The 22,257-nt window shown below is 36.9% G+C and overlaps 1 protein-coding gene and 1 pseudogene across 3 annotated transcripts in view; both read right to left on the bottom strand.

Annotated features, from left to right (window-relative positions):
* Positions 1-22,257, bottom strand: part of LOC125828795 (chloride channel protein CLC-c-like) — a 1,181,495-nt gene that overhangs the window by 781,837 nt on the left and 377,401 nt on the right. The window lies entirely within an intron of this gene.
* LOC125828833 (protein FLOWERING LOCUS D-like) lies at positions 4,400-22,039 on the bottom strand (annotated as a pseudogene).

Genomic DNA, 22,257 nt, shown 5'->3' with positions numbered 1-22,257 from the left:
AAGTTCTAAGTTCAAGTTCAAATTCAAAGTTCAAGTTCTAAGTTCAAGTTCTAATTTCAAGTTCAAGTTCTAAGTTCAAGTTCAAGTTCTAAGCTCAAGTTCAAGTTCAAGTTCTAAGTTTAAGTTCAAGTTCAAGTTCTAATTTCAAGTTCAAGTTCAAATTCTAAGGTCAAGTTCAAGTTCAAGTTCTAAGTTCAAGTTCAAGTTCAATTTCTAAGTTCAAGTTCTTATTTCAAGTTCAAGTTCTAAGTTTAACTTAAAATTCTAAGTTCAAGTTCAAGTTCAAGTTCTAATTTCAAGTTCAAGTTCTAAGTTCACGTTCAAATTCTAAGTTCACCTTCAAGTTCTAAATTCAAGTTCAAGTTCTAATATCAAGTTCAAGTTCTAAGTTCAAGTTCAAGTTCTAAGTTTAAGTTCTAAGTTCAAGTTCAAGTTCAAATTTTAAGTTCAAGTTCAAGTTCTAAGTTAATGACATTCAAACATTCATCATCTAAATTCATGGCATTCAAACATTCATCATCTACTCATAACACTTCAATTACTAATTTCTAACTTCAAATTATTAACACTTTACTAACTAGTTCAACAATCAAATCCAAAAAAATCCCAATTCAACCTCAAATTACATATTCTCAAGTTTAAACTAGTCCTAAAATACAAAAATGCTAATTCTTCACTAATTAACAATGCCCAATTTTTTTTAAAAAAACCCTAAAATAAAAATCTTCAATTATCTATACCTAACTAACAATAATCAAATCAAATTAACAATTGAACAACACAACCCAACAAACAAAAACAATAATATACTAACAAACATTCAATTATAATCACTAGAATTAAAGCTAAGTATCAATACTAGATGGACACAAACACATTATTGAAAACAATTGTACTTGAACTTTAGAAATTTAGAAGCACCAGCCTTTTCTCCTACTTTGACGAAAGAAGCAATATAGTCTTGTATCAACTTTTTTAGATGTTGAGCATCCTCAGTTGCCTAGCACGAAAAGTTCTAAAATTAGTTAAATATAAACTTCAAATCCAAGAATATATATATATATATATATATATATATATATATATATATATATATATATATTCAACTTTTAATAAGTTCAAGTTTTCAATTCAAGTTCATATCTAATTTCTAAACTTAATTAGTTATATATTCAAGCTAATTAGTTCCAAGTTCAAGTTATAATTCAAGTTCAAGTCTAAGTTCAAATTCAAATTCTAAGTTCAAATTCAAGTTCAAATTTCAAGTTCAAGTTCTAAGTTCAAGTTCAAATTCTAAGTTCAAGTTCTAATTTCAAGTTCAAGTTCAAATTCTAATTTCAAGTTCAAGTTCTAAGTTCAAGTTCAAATTCTAGATTCAAGTTCTAATTTCAAGTTCAAGTTCTAAGTTTAAGTTCAAATTCAAAGTTCTACGTTCAAGTTCAAGTTCTAAGTTCAAGTTCAAATTCTAAGTTCAAGTTCAAGTTCTACATTCAAGTTCAAGTTCTAATTTCAAGTTCAAGTTCTAAGTTCAAGTTCAAGTTCAAGTTCAAGTTCAAGTTCTAATTTCAAGTTCAAGTTCTAATTTCAAGTTCAAGTTCAAGTTCAAGTTCAAGTTCAAGTTCAAGTTCAAGTTCAAGTTCAAGTTCAAGTTCCAAGTTCAAGTTCAAGTTCAAGTTCAAGTTCAAGTTCAAGTTCAAGTTCAAGTTCAAGTTCAAGTTTTAATTTCAAGTTCAAGTTCTAAGTTCAAGTTCAAATTCTATGTTCAAGTTCAAGTTCTAAATTCAAGTTCAAGTTCAAGTTCAAGTTCTAAGTTTAAGTTCAAGTTCAAGTTCAAGTTCTAATTTCAAGTTCAAGTTCTAATTTCAAGTTCAAGTTCTAAGTTCAAGTTCAAATTCTAAGTTCAAGTTCAAATTCTAAGTTCAAGTTTTAATTTCAAGTTCAAGTTCTAAGTTTAACTTCAAATTCTAAGTTCAAGTTCAAGTTTAAGTTCTAATTTCAAGTTCAAGTTCTAAGTTCACGTTCAAATTCTAAGTTCAAGTTCAAGTTCTAAATTCAAGTTCAAGTTCTAAGTTCACGTTCAAATTCTAAATTCAACTTCAAGTTCTAAATTCAAGTTCAAGTTCTAATATCAAGTTCAAGTTCTAAGTTCAAGTTCAAGTTCAAGTTCAAGTTCAAATTTTAAGTTCAAGTTCAAATTTTAAGTTCAAGTTCAAGTTCTAAGTTCATGACATTCAAACATTCATCATCTAAATTCATGGCATTCAAACATTCATCATCTACTCATAACAATTCAATTACTAATTTCTAACTTCAAATTATTAACACTTTACTAACTAATCCTAAAATCAAATCCAAAAAAATCCCAATTCAACCTCAAATTACATCTTCTCAAGTTTAAACTAGTCCTAAAATACAAAAACGCTAATTCTTCATTAACTAACAATGCCCAATTTTTTTTTAAAAAACCCTAAAATAAAAATCTTCAATTATCTATACGTAATTAACAATAATCAAATCAAATTAACAATTGAATAACACAACCCAACAAACAAAAACTAATAGACTAACAAACAATCAATTATAATCACTAGAATTGAAAAAAAAAAAACTAAAATGTAACCCTACCTGCTGCAGTGACGACGACTGGCGACGGGCTAGCAACGACGACGGGCAAGGGCAGCGACGGCGACGGGGAAGGGCGGCAACGACGACGACGACGGGAGCTAGGGAGACCGATATATATATATATATATATATATATATATATATATATATATATATATATAAAGAGAGAGAGAGAGAGAGAAGGGAGAGAATAAGAGTGAAGAGAGAGAGAGGAAAATAAGAATATGGCAATTTGTCTTTTAGATATTTAATAAAAAGCGACGGACAACGTCTCTAAGACCGTCGCTTTTTTAAATATAGTTGACCAACATTTTGACCAAAAAGCAATGGACTAAGAGACACTGTCCGTCGCTTTTTTAAATAGTTGACTAGATATTTTGACCAAAAAGCGACGGACTAAGAGATGCCGTCCCTCGCTTTTTTAAAAACTAATTAATAAAATAAAATAAATTAAAAATGACGGATAACGTGGTTATTTTTTTATTTATATATAATTATTTTTAATAAAAGCGACGGACGACGTCTCTATATATATTAAATAAATAATTATTAATTATATATATATTTAGCGCAAAAATCCGTGAAAAAAAGCGACTGACTTAGAGATGCCGTCCGTCACTTTTTGTAAAATAATTTAAAAAATAATTATTTTTATTAAAAAGCGACGGACAGTGTGGCAAAAGGCGTCACTTTTTGGAGCGACGCCGTCCGTCGTTTTTAAGCAGTTTTTTAGTAGTGATCGTTATCTATTACAATGTTTCCTTGATTTTTTCTATAGACTATGTGTGGGCATATCATGAGAGATAATATCAGGAATAAAGTTATTCAGAACAAGGAGGTAGTGGCTCCCGTGGATGACAAGATGCGGGATGTAAAGTTGAGATGGATCGACCATGTAAAGAGGATATGTGCATATGCCTCGGTTATGAGGTGTACAAGGTTGGCCGTTGTAGACTTGATGAGGGGTATAGGTAGGCCTAAGAATTATTGGGGGTGACGTGACTAGGCGGGATATTGCATAGCCTCAGCTCGCTGAGGACATGGTCCTTGATAGGAGGGTGTGGAGGTCAAAGATTAGGATAGAATGTAGGTAGGCGGGTTCTTTATCATTATTCTTCTTGTTTTTCCCTATCTTCAGATTACTATTACTACCTATTATTATTTAATCTCGTTATCTTATTTTCTTGTTATTGTTCAGCTGAAGGTCTATCTAAAACAACATCTAACTTCTCAAGGTAAAAGTAAGGTTTGCATGCACTCTACCCTCCTCGGACCCCACCTGTGGGACTACACTAAGTTTTTTGTTGTTGTTGCTAAATAATATATAGCCTCACAATTATTACATTACGCCAACTAAATTTGCCCCTACTTACTGGTCTTGTTGCTTGCATTTAGCCTGTCTGGTCTGGTTATCGTATTTCAGCATTTAGTGCATAAAGTGAGCATGCAAACAATGTTGAAATAGCAAAATTATACAGTTGATCTAAAGAGGGAAATGAACAACTATTTCCAGAGCTAATAAAATAACTCGGGTATAAATAGAAACTAAATTTTACTTGAGCAATTTGTAAGTAGAATGAAGATTTAAGATGTTTGTAGAAATAAATTAGTTAATTCTATACGATACACGATAAAGGTCAATTATTTAAAAGCAACATAAGGTTTTGTGTCAATAACATAATGAGACAAAGAAAACTAAGTTCTTGACTGTCAATGTCTAAATAAACATTACACATAACTTTAAAAAGATCTGAAGTATACCTTATCTCGTTTTTTATTTCTTAACCTGCAAATGCAATGTTCTAACATTAGCGTTGTGGGCCATCTTTGCAGCTTCTCTAAGCCCAGTGAGAAATGCTCCATGCATAGTGGCTGGATAGCGCCCAGTAGTTGCCTCACCAGCAAAAAAAAAGTCTTCCTTCCCCCCACAGTTTCTGCTAAAATGTCAACAACATTGGTGTAGGAACCAAAGCTAAACGGATCACTACCCCATCTTGTAAATACAATTTGGATGGGCTCTGGGACGTGAATTCCTTGTGGTTAATATATACCTGATAATAATGCCCAAATCTCATCAATACATTAGCTTCATGACCACAAGAAACATAAGTTTCATCTTTACTATAATCGATGCATTTTAAAATATATATGCCTATGTAGCAGCAAAAATAAACGAAACAGATGATGAAATCAACTCTGAAGTATATAGTTGAGACAATAAATATGTTATAAGAGTCCTTTAAGGGGTAAAGAGTAACGGATTGCCCAAATCTAGTGGAACCTAACATTTACCTTTTAAAATTTGAAGTACTTTTGTTACTGCATCAGTAGAGGTCATTGTCTCAAACTTGTGTGCAACTTCTCCTGCCACTAGAGCTAACAATAATGGCCCATCAGCAGCTGTTGCATAGGTTTAGAACAGAAAGAATTCCCCCGACAACTAGAACTATCATCAACGTGACCAAATGTATCAACAATGGAGTCCCAAAACACATACAGGAATAACAATGCAACCTTATTTAACAGTCCAAAACTCAATCTTTTTATTAGGTCCAGCCTGTGCTGAGGATCCTCTGGAATGAACCAGATAGAACCACTCTTCAAAATTTCGAGAGGAACGGTGTACAATGTCATATCCCTCAAATAATTGGCCCGCAGTAATCACCTTCATGCTATCTCAACCATAACGAATGTCATACATAATTTTTTTAAAAATAATAGGCACATTTTCAGCCATGGCGTGAACTAATCTTTCATTTCCACTGGGAAAGAAGAAGTGATCCCCTCCCATATCATAGCGGTTATCTTGGTCCCAAAATGCTAGGGAAAGTTGTGAAAGTAAACCTGCATTTGTAAATTCCAGATTTTCTAAATGCCAGTTAAACAAGCTCATCTCTTTATCATTCATCGCAACACCAAAATCCTTCTGCAAAGTCTCCAATGCCCATCCAAGAGGAACAATTTGAGATAATTCTTGCCTGAGCTTGCTTGCCTTCTTCAAAAGTCCATTATACGCATCCTCTACTTTTTTATCCAAATGCTCATCTACAAGCTTTCCGCCAGCACGATAGAGAGGACATTGGTCACTCACCTTATGAAGTGTATATGACAAATGTCGTGCCAACAGACCATGCGGATTCTCTAGTGTACCTGTCAAAACACTCCTTCCTAAGTCAGCAGCTGCCACCTTATTCACTCCTTCCATCTTTTTCGTATACACTCGTCCACTTGCACGCTTTCATCCCTCCAAAACAATGACATCAAGCCCAAATAACATCAGTTGCCTCGCAGCCGCCAACCCAGCAAGACCTACCCTGATAACAATCACTCTTCCCTTACTTGGCTTAGCTGAAATCCTTTTCTTAAAATCCAACGCCACCCCAAAATTATCACATTCATACGATAACAAATAGTTAAACACATAATCAAATAACCCACCACACCGTTCAGGTATAACATCAATAAACATATCCTTCGTCACCCAAATTGACACATTTTCACGCTATTTCATAATAATGTTGTCACGCCCCGAGCCTACACCCTGGGCGGGACCGGCACCCGGAGACCATTTCTAGCCCCAAGCGAACCCTTGGCCTGGCTTTCTTAACTCAGCGGAAACCTCAACAGAATAACTCAATGCAATGCAATATTACAAAACAACTTAACTTATAAAATATGGCCATAAAGGCAACTCGAATCTCAAAATAGAATATTTACATATATATATAGATGAGAGACTCAAAACTAACTGACTGACTGTCTGTCTATGAAGCCTCTAAAATACTGAGATGGATGTTGGGACAGACCCCGCAACATCCTAATAAAACAAAAACTAAGAACACAAAATAATTGAGTCCTCCGGAATGCAAGGAGGCTCACCACTGACTCTGGAGTGCTCAGCTGGATCAACGACGTGCAGGATGCTGATCCGGGGTACCTGAATCTGCATCATCAAACGATGCAGGCCAACTGGCATCAGTACATGGAATGTACGAGTATGCAAGCTGGAAAACTAAGCAACAAAGGCTAGAAGGAAAATTGGAAGAAACTGAATAGCTTACCTGGCTCAACTTAACTCAACCTGACTGACTTCTTTCAATATAAGGCAATTTAAAACAAGTGCGATATAAAGAAAGATTGCTTAAAACATGCTATGAACTCTGTGTGTATACAAGGATACAATAAGCCTGAAATGTGTATAAAAATACAATGAACTGATGTATATAAAAAATACAATAATCTCTGTGTATGAAAAATACAATAACTGCTGTGGGAGTTTCTCTAACCGACAACCATCACATAAGAGCTATAGTGATGATACAGCGATCGACCTCACGCTGCCAGAGCATCTTATACCCGGCCAAAGGTATAAGACCTGAACTGCCTAATGGATCCACTAGTCTAATCTGAAAAGGATTCATCTAAAAAGTATGATCCTTTTCTACCCATGGTGGCTAACATGGTTCTATGGGGGCTGTGGGTTCTTTGAACGCTCCCCCAATTCGGTGCTCGATACTACTCCCAAAAAATGTACTGGCTCTTATGTTTTTAAAACATATTTCTTCCTGCTAATATGAGATAATTACTCAAAAACTAGCCCGAAGGCTTTTTGGAAATCTCAGTTTCCAACCTTGTTTAAATGTAAAAACATTTCTTTAAAACTTCTTTGGGAATACATAGTTCCCTAATAACTTTGAGAAAAGAACTCAACTTTAAACTCTTTACTTTACTTGAACTCTTGGCTTGATGTGAAACTCTTAACTTAACATGAAACTCTTAACTTTTGACTTGACTTGAAACTCAATACTTAACTTGGAACTTGAGCCTTAGAATGAAGTTAAAACGCTCAATGAAGACTCTTGGAAAACCTTAAAGACTTGCTTTGACTTACTTACTTCTAAGCTTGACTTCACTTGACTTGGAAACTAACTTCACTTGAATTGGAAACTAACTTCACTTGACTTGGAAACTAACTTCACTTGACTTGTAGTTTTACTTGACTTTTGGAAGTACCTTGGAGTGTTGGAAACAACTAGGAAACATAGGTATAATACCTAGGAACATGTATAAAAAAAGAAATGGTGAATGAAAGGGAAGGATTGGTGTCTTTGGCACTAGGAGAGGTGCAACAGCCCAGCCCCTTTTTCCCCAAAAATCCGACTTTTTCCCCTTGTTTCTTTCCAATTCTAAACCCTCTCAACCTCAAGGTTTCAGCAGCAACACTTAGAATCATAAAGACCCTTATTATACAATAGATTCAACTCAAAAATCACAGCCAGAAATCTGTACTAAATCAGCAAGAACTTCAACACAACACCACTACAACTTCAACAACCAATAAATCTTCTCTTGGAATTAAAAACGAGTTGGTGTGTGGGGGTATGAACCAGCCAACACTAAGGATCATAAAATCCCTCAATATACAATAGGTCACAACTCAAATACACAGCCCAATCCTGTCCCACAACCAACAATAACTTCAACAACACAACTAACAACATCAACAACAACTAACAACTTCAACAACTTCAACAACAAATCCAATCTCTTCTCAAATCATAAAAACGAGCTTGGTATGTGGGGGGAAAGGATAAACCCACACTAAAGACTCACATACCTTGATAGGGATCACCCCCGACGAAAATCCACAATGATCTTGACAAATCTTGTTGATCTCCTCTTTCTTCTCTTCTTCTTCTCCTTCTTCTCTTCTTCTTCTCTTGAACCCTAACTCTTTCTCTTTCAAAATGGGACAAAATGATCCAAATATCAGCCTAATACAACAATATAAGCTCAAAAGAAATTATTTGTGAAAAGACCAAAATGCCCTTAAATTTCCGGAACGGAATCCCTGCCAACTGCCCAACTTTCAAAGATCATAACTCGCTCATACGAACTCGGAATCGAGCAAACTCAGTGGCGTTGGAAAGATCGTTCCACAAGCTTCGAAACCATAACTGGAACTACTCCTAAATCATCCTGATCTAGGAGTTATGACTTCTCAAAGTTGGCCAAAAACTCACTGATTTCCACACTTAGCCAAATTTTCCAGATTTTAAATTTTTCCAAAAATGACTATTTCCAAATTTCAAGCTTCTTCATATTCATTTTTAAATTGTCGGATGTTACAATATCTCCCCCTTGGGAACATTCGTCCTCGAATGAGGTAACTCTTACAAAGCTAAGGGTGTAACATCAACTCAACACCCAACAAACAACCATGCAAACACAACAACAATAACGACATGCTCATTATAATTTATAGAGCACTAAGAAGGAAATTAATACCTTAATCTGCGGATTCAAAGAGATATGAATATCTCTTCTTCATGTCTTCTTTGGCTTCCCAAGTTGCTTCCTCAACAAATTGGTTCCTCCATAGGACCTTAACTGAGGCTACATCTTTCGTTCTCAACCTACGAACTTGACGATCCAAAATTTGAACAGGAATCTCCTCATAAGATAAGTTATCCTTGATCTTGATACTTTCAGTCGGTAGGATCAATGAAGGATCGCCTATGCACTTCTTCAACATGGAGATGTGAAATACCGGATGAACCGCTGCTAGTTCCTGTGGTAACTCCAACTCATAAGCAACATTGCCAATCCTCTTGGCTATGCGGTAAGGTCCAATATACCGGGGACTAAGTTTCCCCTTCTTACCAAACCTCATAATGCCTTTCATGGGTGAAACCTTCAAATATACCCAATCGTCTATTTCAAATTCTAACGCCCTTCTCCTAACATCGGTGTAGGATTTCTGACGACTCTGTGCCGTTTTCAACCTCTCTTGAATCACTTTCACCTTCTCCATAGCTTGGTGAACTAAATCTGGTCCTATCAACTGTGCTTCACCAACTTCAAACCATCCAATAGGAGATCTACATCTTCTCCCATAAAGAGCTTCATATGGAGCCATCTGGATGCTAGAGTGATAACTGTTGTTGTAGGCAAACTCAATGAGAGGTAGGTGATCATCCCAACTCCCTTTGAAATCGATCACACAAGCCCTCAACATATCCTCTAAGGTCTGAATAGTGCGCTCTGCTTGCCCATCTGTCTGAGGGTGAAAGGCAGTACTTAAGTTCACCTTTGAACCCAAGCCCTTCTGAAAAGATTTCCAGAACTGTGCAGTAAACTTTGCACCTCTATCTGAAATAATGGAGATTGGGACTCCATGAAGTCTCACTATCTCTTGAACATACAACTTGGCATAATCTTCTGCTGTATTGGTAGTCTTTACCGGTAGAAAATGAGCTGACTTTGTCATTCTGTCGACAATCACCCAAATAGAATCATGTTGTCTGCGAGACCTTGGCAACCCTGTGATGAAATCCATATTGATCATCTCCCACTTCCACTCTGGAAGTTCTATCCTCTGAGCCAAACCACCGGGCCTTTGGTGTTCAACTTTCACTTGTTGGCAATTTGGACACTTAGCAACAAACTCAGCAATGCCCTTCTTCATGCCATTCCACCAATAAACTTCACGCAAATCACGATACATCTTGGTGGAACCCGGATGAATAGAATATCTGGAGCTGTGAGCTTCATCCATAATCTTCTCTTGGAGTCCATCTACCATAGGTACGCACAATCTACCTTGAAATCTCAAAACACCATCTCCCCCTTGTTCAAAAGCTAATACTCTTTGCTTTTGAACATTTTCCTTCAACTCGAGCAAAATGGGATCTTGATCTTGCTTCTCTTTCACTTCTGACATTAATGATGACTCGGCCCTGCTCGTCACCGCTATTCCTCCTTCTATGGAATCTGTAAATCTGACTCCCAGGCATGCCAGTCTGTGCACATCTTTTGCTAACTCTTTCCTTCCTTCTTCAATATGGGCGGTGCTACCCATAGACAACCTGCTCAAAGAATCAGCAACAACATTAGCCTTACCTGGGTGGTAAAGAATACTCAGGTCATAATCCTTGAGTAACTCTAACCACCTCCTCTGTCTGAGATTAAGCTCTTTCTGAGTAAGCACATATTGAAGGCTCTTGTGATCAGTGAATATGTTGACATGCACACCATACAAGTAATGACGCCATATCTTCAAAGCAAATACTACAGCAGCTAGCTCTAAGTCATGGGTTGGGTAGTTCTTCTCATGAACCTTTAACTGTCTGGAGGCATAAGCTATAACCTTGCCATTCTGCATTAAGACACAACCCAAACCAACTCTAGATGCATCACAATACACCACAAAACCTTGAGTACCTTCTGGTAGCGTCAAAACTGGAGCTGTAGTCAATCTCTTTTTCAATTCTTGAAAGCTTTTCTCACAAGCTTCAGACCATTGAAATTTCACTGTCTTCTGAGTCAACTTTGTCAAAGGAGATGCAATAGTCGAGAACCCTTCAACAAACCTTCTATAATAGCCAGCTAATCCCAAGAAACTCCTAATTTCAGTTGGAGATGTGGGTCTAGGCCAATTCTGCACTGCCTCAATTTTCCGAGTATCAACTTTAATTCCATCACCGGACACAATGTGGCCTAGGAATGCCACAGACTTAAGCCAAAACTCACACTTAGAGAACTTAGCATACAACTCCTTGTCTTTCAAAGTCTGAAGAACTGTTCTGAGATGACTAGCATGATCTTCTTCATTCCTTGAATAGACTAGTATATCATCAATAAAGACAATAACAAACATATCTAAATAAGGTTTGAAGACTCTATTCATCAAATCCATGAAAGCTGCAGGCGCATTAGTCAAACCAAAGGACATGACCAAAAACTCATAATGACCATACCTGGTTCTGAAAGCTGTCTTTGGGATATCACTTTCCTTTACCCTTAACTGATGATAGCCGGATCGGAGGTCAATCTTTGAAAAACAAGTGGCACCCTGAAGCTGATCGAAAAGATCATCAATCCTCGGAAGAGGGTACTTGTTCTTGATGGTAACCTTGTTCAACTGGCGGTAATCTATACACATTCTAAGGGAACCATCTTTCTTCTTCACAAACAAAACCGGAGCACCCCAAGGTGAGACACTCGGTCGAATGAAACCCTTTTCTAGGAGATCTTTCAACTGCTCTTTCAACTCTTTCAACTCTGCTGGTGCCATTCTATATGGCGGAATAGAGATAGGACGAGTATCTGGAATGAGATCTATGCCGAAATCTATCTCTCTCTCAGGAGGAATTCCGGGTAGATCATCAGGAAACACTTCTGGAAACTCTCTTACTATAGGAACTGACTGGAAATGAGGTATCTCAACACTAGAATCATGAACTCGGACTAAGTGATAGATACAACCCTTCGAAACTAACTTTCTTGCCTTAAGGTACGAAATAAAACGACCCTTAGGCACTGCTGAACTGCTACTCCACTCTATGACTGGCTCATTCGGAAACTGAAACTTGACTGCTCGAGTTCTACAATCTATCGATGCATAACAAGCATGAAGCCAATCCATACCTAGAATGACATCAAAATCTACCATGTCTAACTCAACCAAATCAACCATGGTGCTCTTGTGATTGATAGAAACAGGACAATCACGATAAACTCTTTCCGCTAGAATAGACTCCCCAATAGGTGTAGAAACACAAAAGGGTTCACAAAGTCTTTCAGGAAGAACCTCAAACTGATTTGCAACATAAGGAGTTACAAAAGATAAACTCGCTCCTGGGTCTAGCAAAGCATACACATCAAAAGCAAAGACTTTGATCATACCAGTGACAACATTCGGAGAATTCTCTTGCTCATGGCGACTGGTGATAGCATAAAGGCGGTTTGCTCCTCCACCTACACTAGAAGTAGCTCCTCTAGGTGCCGTCCTGTCTGGTGGAACAACTGAAGAAGACTGTGCTTTATTGCTTCCATTACCCTGCCTATTCTTTGGACACTCTCGCATGAAATGTCCATTCTGACCACACCTGAAACAACCAATGGAGCCATCTCGACAAATACCTGAGTGGTTCCTACCACATTTGGCGCAAACAGGAGGCTTACTACTCCCTTGCGCCACACTACCCGAAGATTGTGCTGGTCTAGCCCTGAAGTCCTTCGAATTCTGAACATTAAATTCACCTCTGTATCTGGGTGCAGGTGCTCTAGCAAATGATGGAGCAGGTCCCTTTTGCCTTTGCTGAAAGGAGGAACGGTTTGAATTACCTCTCTGCTGCCCGGACTCGTTCCCGATCTTAGCTCTCTTATTTCTGAACTCTTCTCTGTCCCTCAGCTTCTCTTCCTCAACCTGCTGCACATAAACCATCAACCTTGATATGTCCATGTCCCCGATAAGCATTGCAGCCCTACCTTCCTTGCTCGACAACCGAGACAACCCAGCAACAAACAAGCTCATTCTATTCCTCATGTCCGCAACCATCTCCGGAGCATAGCGGGATAATTGTGTGAACTTCAAACTGTACTCATGAACACTCAAGGACTCCTGCTTAAGTGTGAGGAACTCACGTACCTTGGCCTCTCTCAATTCTCGAGGAAAGAAATGCCCCAAGAAAGCTTCCTCAAAATCGGCCCAACTTGTAGGTGGTGCATTCTCAGCTCTGCCCCCTTTCCACTGGTCGAACCAAGTTCTAGCAACATCCTTCAATTGATAAGCAGCTAGTTCAACCCGCTCAATATCTGCCACATGCATCACATCAAAAATCTTCTTCAACTCCTCAATGAAATCCTCTGGATCCTCAGTAGTGCTCAAACCCATGAAACTCGGAGGATTCATCCCCAAGAACTCACGAATCCTTGAAGTGTCAGCTCCTTCATGTCGAGCTCCTCTTTGCTGACCAATCTGATTTGCTACAGCTTGACTCAACATTCTAATTGCCTCTCTGAACTCGGCATTAGAAACTTCCCCTTGATCTTGCACTCCCGGTGCATAGGGTAACTCTTGCTCATCAACATAACGTCTAGGAAGACGCCCTCTACCAACTCTTCGTGGAGGCATGACTATCTGAAACACGCGCAAGCATGGATTAGAAAGAAACTTTTTAGAGATCAACTCTAACGCATGAAATGAGTGTGAAAGAAATGAGAAATCTTCCTAAATGTTGCAGCCTCCCAATTATAGATGTGGCGCGCTTCACACCGATAACTAGGACTCTACAGACACGGCTTCATAGACTCCCTAGGACTCCTGAACTCTGTGCTCTGATACCAAGTTTGTCACGCCCCGAGCCTACACCCTGGGCGGGACCGGCACCCGGAGACCATTTCTAGCCCCAAGCGAACCCTTGGCCTGGCTTTCTTAACTCAGCGGAAACCTCAACAGAATAACTCAATGCAATGCAATATTACAAAACAACTTAACTTATAAAATATGGCCATAAAGGCAACTCGAATCTCAAAATAGAATATTTACATATATATATAGATGAGAGACTCAAAACTAACTGACTGACTGTCTGTCTATGAAGCCTCTAAAATACTGAGATGGATGTTGGGACAGACCCCGCAACATCCTAATAAAACAAAAACTAAGAACACAAAATAATTGAGTCCTCCGGAATGCAAGGAGGCTCACCACTGACTCTGGAGTGCTCAGCTGGATCAACGACGTGCAGGATGCTGATCCGGGGTACCTGAATCTGCATCATCAAACGATGCAGGCCAACTGGCATCAGTACATGGAATGTACGAGTATGCAAGCTGGAAAACTAAGCAACAAAGGCTAGAAGGAAAATTGGAAGAAACTGAATAGCTTACCTGGCTCAACTTAACTCAACCTGACTGACTTCTTTCAATATAAGGCAATTTAAAACAAGTGCGATATAAAGAAAGATTGCTTAAAACATGCTATGAACTCTGTGTGTATACAAGGATACAATAAGCCTGAAATGTGTATAAAAATACAATGAACTGATGTATATAAAAAATACAATAATCTCTGTGTATGAAAAATACAATAACTGCTGTGGGAGTTTCTCTAACCGACAACCATCACATAAGAGCTATAGTGATGATACAGCGATCGACCTCACGCTGCCAGAGCATCTTATACCCGGCCAAAGGTATAAGACCTGAACTGCCTAATGGATCCACTAGTCTAATCTGAAAAGGATTCATCTAAAAAGTATGATCCTTTTCTACCCATGGTGGCTAACATGGTTCTATGGGGGCTGTGGGTTCTTTGAACGCTCCCCCAATTCGGTGCTCGATACTACTCCCAAAAATGTACTGGCTCTTATGTTTTTAAAACATATTTCTTCCTGCTAATATGAGATAATTACTCAAAAACTAGCCCGAAGGCTTTTTGGAAATCTCAGTTTCCAACCTTGTTTAAATGTAAAAACATTTCTTTAAAACTTCTTTGGGAATACATAGTTCCCTAATAACTTTGAGAAAAGAACTCAACTTTAAACTCTTTACTTTACTTGAACTCTTGGCTTGATGTGAAACTCTTAACTTAACATGAAACTCTTAACTTTTGACTTGACTTGAAACTCAATACTTAACTTGGAACTTGAGCCTTAGAATGAAGTTAAAACGCTCAATGAAGACTCTTGGAAAACCTTAAAGACTTGCTTTGACTTACTTACTTCTAAGCTTGACTTCACTTGACTTGGAAACTAACTTCACTTGAATTGGAAACTAACTTCACTTGACTTGGAAACTAACTTCACTTGACTTGTAGTTTTACTTGACTTTTGGAAGTACCTTGGAGTGTTGGAAACAACTAGGAAACATAGGTATAATACCTAGGAACATGTATAAAAAAAGAAATGGTGAATGAAAGGGAAGGATTGGTGTCTTTGGCACTAGGAGAGGTGCAACAGCCCAGCCCCTTTTTCCCCAAAAATCCGACTTTTTCCCCTTGTTTCTTTCCAATTCTAAACCCTCTCAACCTCAAGGTTTCAGCAGCAACACTTAGAATCATAAAGACCCTTATTATACAATAGATTCAACTCAAAAATCACAGCCAGAAATCTGTACTAAATCAGCAAGAACTTCAACACAACACCACTACAACTTCAACAACCAATAAATCTTCTCTTGGAATTAAAAACGAGTTGGTGTGTGGGGGTATGAACCAACCAACACTAAGGATCATAAAATCCCTCAATATACAATAGGTCACAACTCAAATACACAGCCCAATCCTGTCCCACAACCAACAATAACTTCAACAACACAACTAACAACATCAACAACAACTAACAACTTCAACAACTTCAACAACAAATCCAATCTCTTCTCAAATCATAAAAACGAGCTTGGTATGTGGGGGGAAAGGATAAACCCACACTAAAGACTCACATACCTTGATAGGGATCACCCCCGACGAAAATCCACAATGATCTTGACAAATCTTGTTGATCTCCTCTTTCTTCTCTTCTTCTTCTCCTTCTTCTCTTCTTCTTCTCTTGAACCCTAACTCTTTCTCTTTCAAAATGGGACAAAATGATCCAAATATCAGCCTAATACAACAATATAAGCTCAAAAGAAATTATTTGTGAAAAGACCAAAATGCCCTTAAATTTCCGGAACGGAATCCCTGCCAACTGCCCAACTTTCAAAGATCATAACTCGCTCATACGAACTCGGAATCGAGCAAACTCAGTGGCGTTGGAAAGATCGTTCCACAAGCTTCGAAACCATAACTGGAACTACTCCTAAATCATCCTGATCTAGGAGTTATGACTGCTCAAAGTTGGCCAAAAACTCACTGATTTCCACACTTAGCCAAATTTTCCAGATTTTAAATTTTTCCAAAAATGACTATTTCCAAATTTCAAGCTTCTTCATATTCATTTTTAAATTGTCGGATGTTACAAATGTGATTCCTAATTAAAATATAGTTACATTGTTCTATCCCGCCAACTACACTAACAACCCCAACTTCAATTTCCTCATCCATTAACAAGTCAGACGGAAATCTATCCTTTCATGCAACTAAAGCCTCAAAAGTTGACTCTTTGTTGATAAAATAATCTCATCCGAAACAACTCCCCTTATCGAATTTTTACTTCTAACCACTTTAGAATCAACATTTCTATTAGCAAAATCTGAACTTTTCACTCAGGTTTTGCTTACTTTACCTGAAGAAGATGAAGAAGCCAATGTAGACTGTTCTTCATTGGTATTATCGAGAAAACTACTAGATACCTGATTTAAACACTATTTACTGCTTGATCTACCTCATCTTCTATTCATGGCAAGGGATGGAAATTAAATGATTCAGGATCAAACCGAATTTATGGCTAGGGTTAGAATTTGGGACTGAACTGAAATTGGAAGTGAAATCAAGAGTTTGAGTTAGACAAATGAATTGAGAACTGGACAGGGATTTTGTTGATGGATTTTTCTGCTTTTTGTAACAGTTTTAGCAACGGAGAAGATGAAAATGGATGATCGGAGAAGATGGTTTTGGGTTTTATGGATTGTTTCAACTTTTTCGTTGGTTGTAACGAAATGAAGATGAAAGGAGAAGATGGATGTTTTGGGTTTTGAAAATGGAGAGAAAACGAGGTGAAATATTAAGAACAAAGTGACAAATATATGCATGGTATTTAATGTATTTTTTTCTTAGTTAAATTCATCCTTATTATTTTAGTTTAGCTTTTGTTACATCCTTGTAATTTTTAGTTAATTTAAAATACCTTTTAAATTTTCAAAATATGACCAAAAAAATCCTTTTATTTACTTTTATTTTTGTAAGTTTATGCCAACTTCAAGTTTCAATAAATCCAATTTTAGACTCGACTTATTTAAAGTTTCAAACTTCATATTAGAGACTATTGAGTTTATTGACTACCTAAAGTTGTTGGTAAATTTTGATTGTCAAACCTTGTAATCCTCTCCTTCATTTCCCTATCCTCCAGCCCCAAAAAAAAGAAACTCTCAAATTTGAGACGACTAAATTGTTCAACTTTTTAAACTTGAATTAACCAAAATATCCATCCACCCAATCATTTAAATTAAAACTAGCCGAAAACACCTAATGTGTGCTAATCTTTCAAGAATCGTTTAGCTTGGAAAGAAAGCATTTGAAGGCCATCCAAAAACCACCATTATTTAGTATTGGCTATCATACAACATGTATACAGAATTACTTTTAATACATCTTACGAGTCATAAAATCTCGAAAATTTCAGCTCATTCAGAAATGCTGGAAAATTTGAATTCTCTAACATTTCAAGTGACAATATTCGATATACCATCTGTACTCTGTCCATGATTGTGTATATAACAAAATGGTTAAAATACAGAAGGAATCGTTCATTACACTTCATATTAGTTCGCACATTGAACAACCAAAATAAATATAGGAATAAAATGACTGATGCTACTGTAAAATAACTAACCAGAACTTACAGGTGGACCACATCTCTTGCAGGACAGACGGATAAGTTACGATGAATTCTCTACTATGATGAAGGCTGGAACAGATTGGAGGAAGGCGTCAAGACAGTATTAACGAGAATGATATAATAGTCTCAGTTTGAAACTAATGAAGGATGGATCCTTACAAAGCTAGTTAAGTAAAGCCAAAACATGACATCTCAAGTGCTAGAACTCAGCTTTTGGCTTTCTAAATTAGTCTCTGTGATTTTTCTTCTGGGGGGGTGGATCAACTAACTTGGGGACTAGAACATTCATGTGTTCCTTGAGTTGTAAACATGTTGTGTTTTTTTCTTTTTGTTTTTCATTTGGACGATCCGGTGAAGGATAGAAGAGGTGATTATTGTGGTTGTATATATGTTGGCACCGTATGCTTCAATTGTTCAGTTATGGATACCGGTTATTTAATGATACAACATTTCAGATTCAAAGTTTTACTCTTCATTCATTCTTTTTATTTGTTAGCATCTACGTATACTCAACCATCCCTAGACCCTACTTGTGGAATTATATTGGATATGTTGTTGTAATTGCCTTAGGTTGCATATAACTCGTAGCCTATTTTACATATATAAACAGAGAGGGAAGAAGTTTAAATAAAAAAGAAAAGAAATTTTATACATTACACATAAATCAAAACAATGTATATTTCTAACAATAGATTAGTTTCAACTGCTTCCAAATCATACAAATTAGATCATCCCACTAACGACGAGAAGCTCTTGCCGCTCTTTAACAATTCATCAATAGAGCAATATTGAATTGCAATGATGTTCATCATTTCATCAGTCAATGTTGATGGATTATTTTGGAGTTGTTGCAACTCATCCTATTGTGAAGTTGTCAAAACATTATCATCGTCATCGTTTCCACGTGCTTAAACAGATTGAAGAAGAAAAGGCCTTCACTTATCCTTTTCCTCTATCTATTTTGCTTAATATCAATAATAGTATACTATTTACAGTTAAGAACATTATTTGTTTGCTGTCCTTTTTTTGGGCACTTTTGTCGAAGGCAATCATGTCACATGGAGAAGTAAGAAGCAAAAGGTTGCCGCGAGGTCTAGTGCAGAAGCAGAATTTCGAGGGATGGCCAATGGCTTGTGTGAGCCATTATGGATTAAATATGTTTTGAAGGACCTTGGAATTGAATTTACAGGACCTATGAACTTATTCTGTGATAACAAGGCCGCAATTCAAATGGCACATAATCCTGTTCAACATGACCGGACTAAGCATGTTGAAATTGATCGATACTTTATTAGGGAAAAGTTAGATCAAAATATTATACATTTTCCATTTGTCAAGTCTGAAAGTCTACAAGACTCCCGACCTTCTCCTCTCATATAGTTTCCTTTTTCTTTGAGTAGTTAACATCCCTGAACCCGGTCACGTTTCGGGCAATTTTGACAAAAAGAAATGAACTTGATCGACCTTGATCCATTTGTCTTTAGCCCCTTTTTACAAATTTTATTGATATCTATATGACATTTTTTTTGGTAAACAAATTATGCATTAATCTACTATGTTACACTATACATTATCTGTACATGTAAAGTTTTTATATTACGAGTTAGTATCAGCCAACAATTGCAAATGTTTGCATTGATAACAGTTCTTATATAGCTTTTTATTTTTTGATGCTTTCTTTAATGGATATTCCATTAGTTCCTTTCTTGTGCACCCACTAATTTTCTTTTCCATTTTTTCGGAATTCTTGGTTTAATGAAATGTTTTTCAACATATAAGAGAAGTTACCCTCTTCGGGTGTGTTTGGTATGAAGGAAAACATTTTCTGGAATTTTTTTTTCCGATTTTCCCATGTTTGGTTGGCTTAAATGTTTTGGAAAATGTTTTCCAAATCAACTCATTTTCCTCAAATTTAAGGAAAATGACTTTCCTTCAAAAATTAAGGAAAACATTTCCTCATCCTTAAATTACAATATTTTTTCTTACCCTATCTCATATCCCGTACCCGACCCTCCCCATCGTAAAAAATATTAAGTTAGAAATCCACTTGTTTTCCAAGAAAACATTTTCTAGGAAAACAGTTTTCATGGAAAACATTTACTTTCATACCAAACACACCCTTAATCTCTCATTTATTATTTCACTAGTCTTTGGAACATGCATCGCATGTTTGTCCCTTATCATTATCATAAAACCTTTATATTATTCAAAAAGTTAAAATCAAGATTTTTCAAATAACTCAAGAAATAATTGGGGTCCTCGTCATGTGCAACTTTTCAATGCAATGATCTTTTCTTGTGAAAGTACTTACCTTATGTGAGTTATTATTAACTATATCAAAAGAAAAATGTAGTTTTGAGAAGGAAATTGAAGTAACAATGATCTTAGGCATATTTATATGCCAAATTACCATCAATTTCCCACATAATGCCTTGAGTTTAAGAATAATATTGAAGCTATTGGTTATGTATTGTATAACTTGCTATGAATGTGCACTAATACATGTGATTAGGGTGTGCAAGAACTTTCAGAGGTGAATGGAGTCTAAAGGAGCGAACACGGAGTAGGAAAGTGTGTAGTCATCTCAAAGGAAGCACTGAAGTGGCGCGTTGCGCCAGGAGCCAAAATTCTGAACAACTTTGCTGGCGCATTGCACCAGAGGGAAAACTACTGAAGACTGAAGCTGGCGCACTGAGTGGCGTGGCGCCCCAGCCTGACACTTCCAACGAAATTTGATTAAATTAGGATTCCTACTTGGGCTAAAATAGGAAATTAATTTCCTAAACTCTATAAAGAGGACCCTAGGGTTATTTTTGTAAGGGTTCGACTTCTTTTTGATGTGCATGATCAAGGATTCACACTTTGTCATAGGTTTCGATTCTTTAACTCTTTCTTTAATTTCAAATTGCATGAACAAGATTATATTTGAGTTTTTAAATACTATGAGTGGCTAAAAGCCCTTGTTCTGGAGTTGTAGCTATGGGTAATTCTTAAGCATCAATAATTTTGAATTAATTCTTGGTTATCGTTTAAAGTTATTTTGTGGTCTTGTTTTAGTATTTCTTGACTACCATCATAGAGATAAACCTTTTGTCTACTCTTGGACTCGAGAGACGATAAGGTAGATAGACTAAAGAATACAAAAAGTTTGATCTTTCTTGCATATCACTTGATTAGATTCGTGTTTCGGATTGAAACCCGGACGAACACCAAGCTTGGTTACTAAACAAGATGAAATTTAAATGCTAGCTAATTAGGACTGTCTATCCCCGCTCAACAATGTAGTTAGACAAAAAATTGAAGTAGGCGATTAGAGGTCGGGACACCATGATCATAAAATCAACCCTGTAAATCAGTAATTTGATAACTTGAATTAGTTCATTACTTGAGATGCAATACATGAAACCAGATGCATGTTGCACCACTGGAATTAATGTCTCTAATCATCCAATTGAAGTCGTTCTTGTTGTTTACTTTATTTATTAAATTCTTCATAGTAGTAATAAACAAAAATACACTCGTTGTTTACTTTATTTATTAAATTCTTCATAGTAGTAATAAACAAAAATACACTCTTTTGAAGATACTTTTGTTGATTTGTGGAATTAAGTTGGTTACTATAAATTGATCGTAACTCCCTTGGATACGGTAACTCATTTCTAAAAGGAACTATACTACTTGTGCAACCACGTACACTTGCGTGTGCATTTGGGTACAACAAGTTTTTGGCACCGCTGCCGGAGACTTTAGAATTAATTTATATTTAATTTTCTTAAGTCTACTACTTGATTTTTCAAGTGTTAATAACTTGATCTTAGCTATTCTGTATTGCAGGCACTTGGTTCTAAAGTCTAGCTCGAAAAGGAGACCTTGTTGAACTAGACGATGAACCTGAGAGAGCTCTTCGACTACGAAGAAAGCTGGCGAATCAACTGTGACAGAAGGAATTAAGATTGGATCTCCCAAAAAATACTGAGGGTAACCGAGGACAACAGGAGTAACGAAGAATAGGAGGTACCCGTGGTAGTACCGGCAAGACCAATCTGTGATGTGGCAGTCCCACTCACCGCCAATATGGCACCAAGTATACGAAAACCACCATCGGGTGGTATATTTGAGCTGAAACAAAACATGTTACACCTCATTCACTCAACGGGGCAGTTCACCGACCTTCCTAAAGAGGATCCCCAAGTGCATATAAGAAACTTTCTTGAAATAAGAGACACGTACATTACGAATGGGGTATCATCTGATTACGTGAGATTGACTCTTTTCCCACTTTCATTTTTGGGAGAAGCAAGACGATGGTTAGATGTTGAGCCACCAAATTTCATCACTACATGGGATTATT

Source organism: Solanum verrucosum, unplaced genomic scaffold (genome assembly GCF_900185275.1).
Source record: "Solanum verrucosum unplaced genomic scaffold, falcon-dt-bn FXZP01000198.1, whole genome shotgun sequence".
NCBI lineage: Eukaryota > Viridiplantae > Streptophyta > Magnoliopsida > Solanales > Solanaceae > Solanum > Solanum verrucosum.
This window is presented reverse-complemented; position numbering and strand designations above follow the sequence as displayed.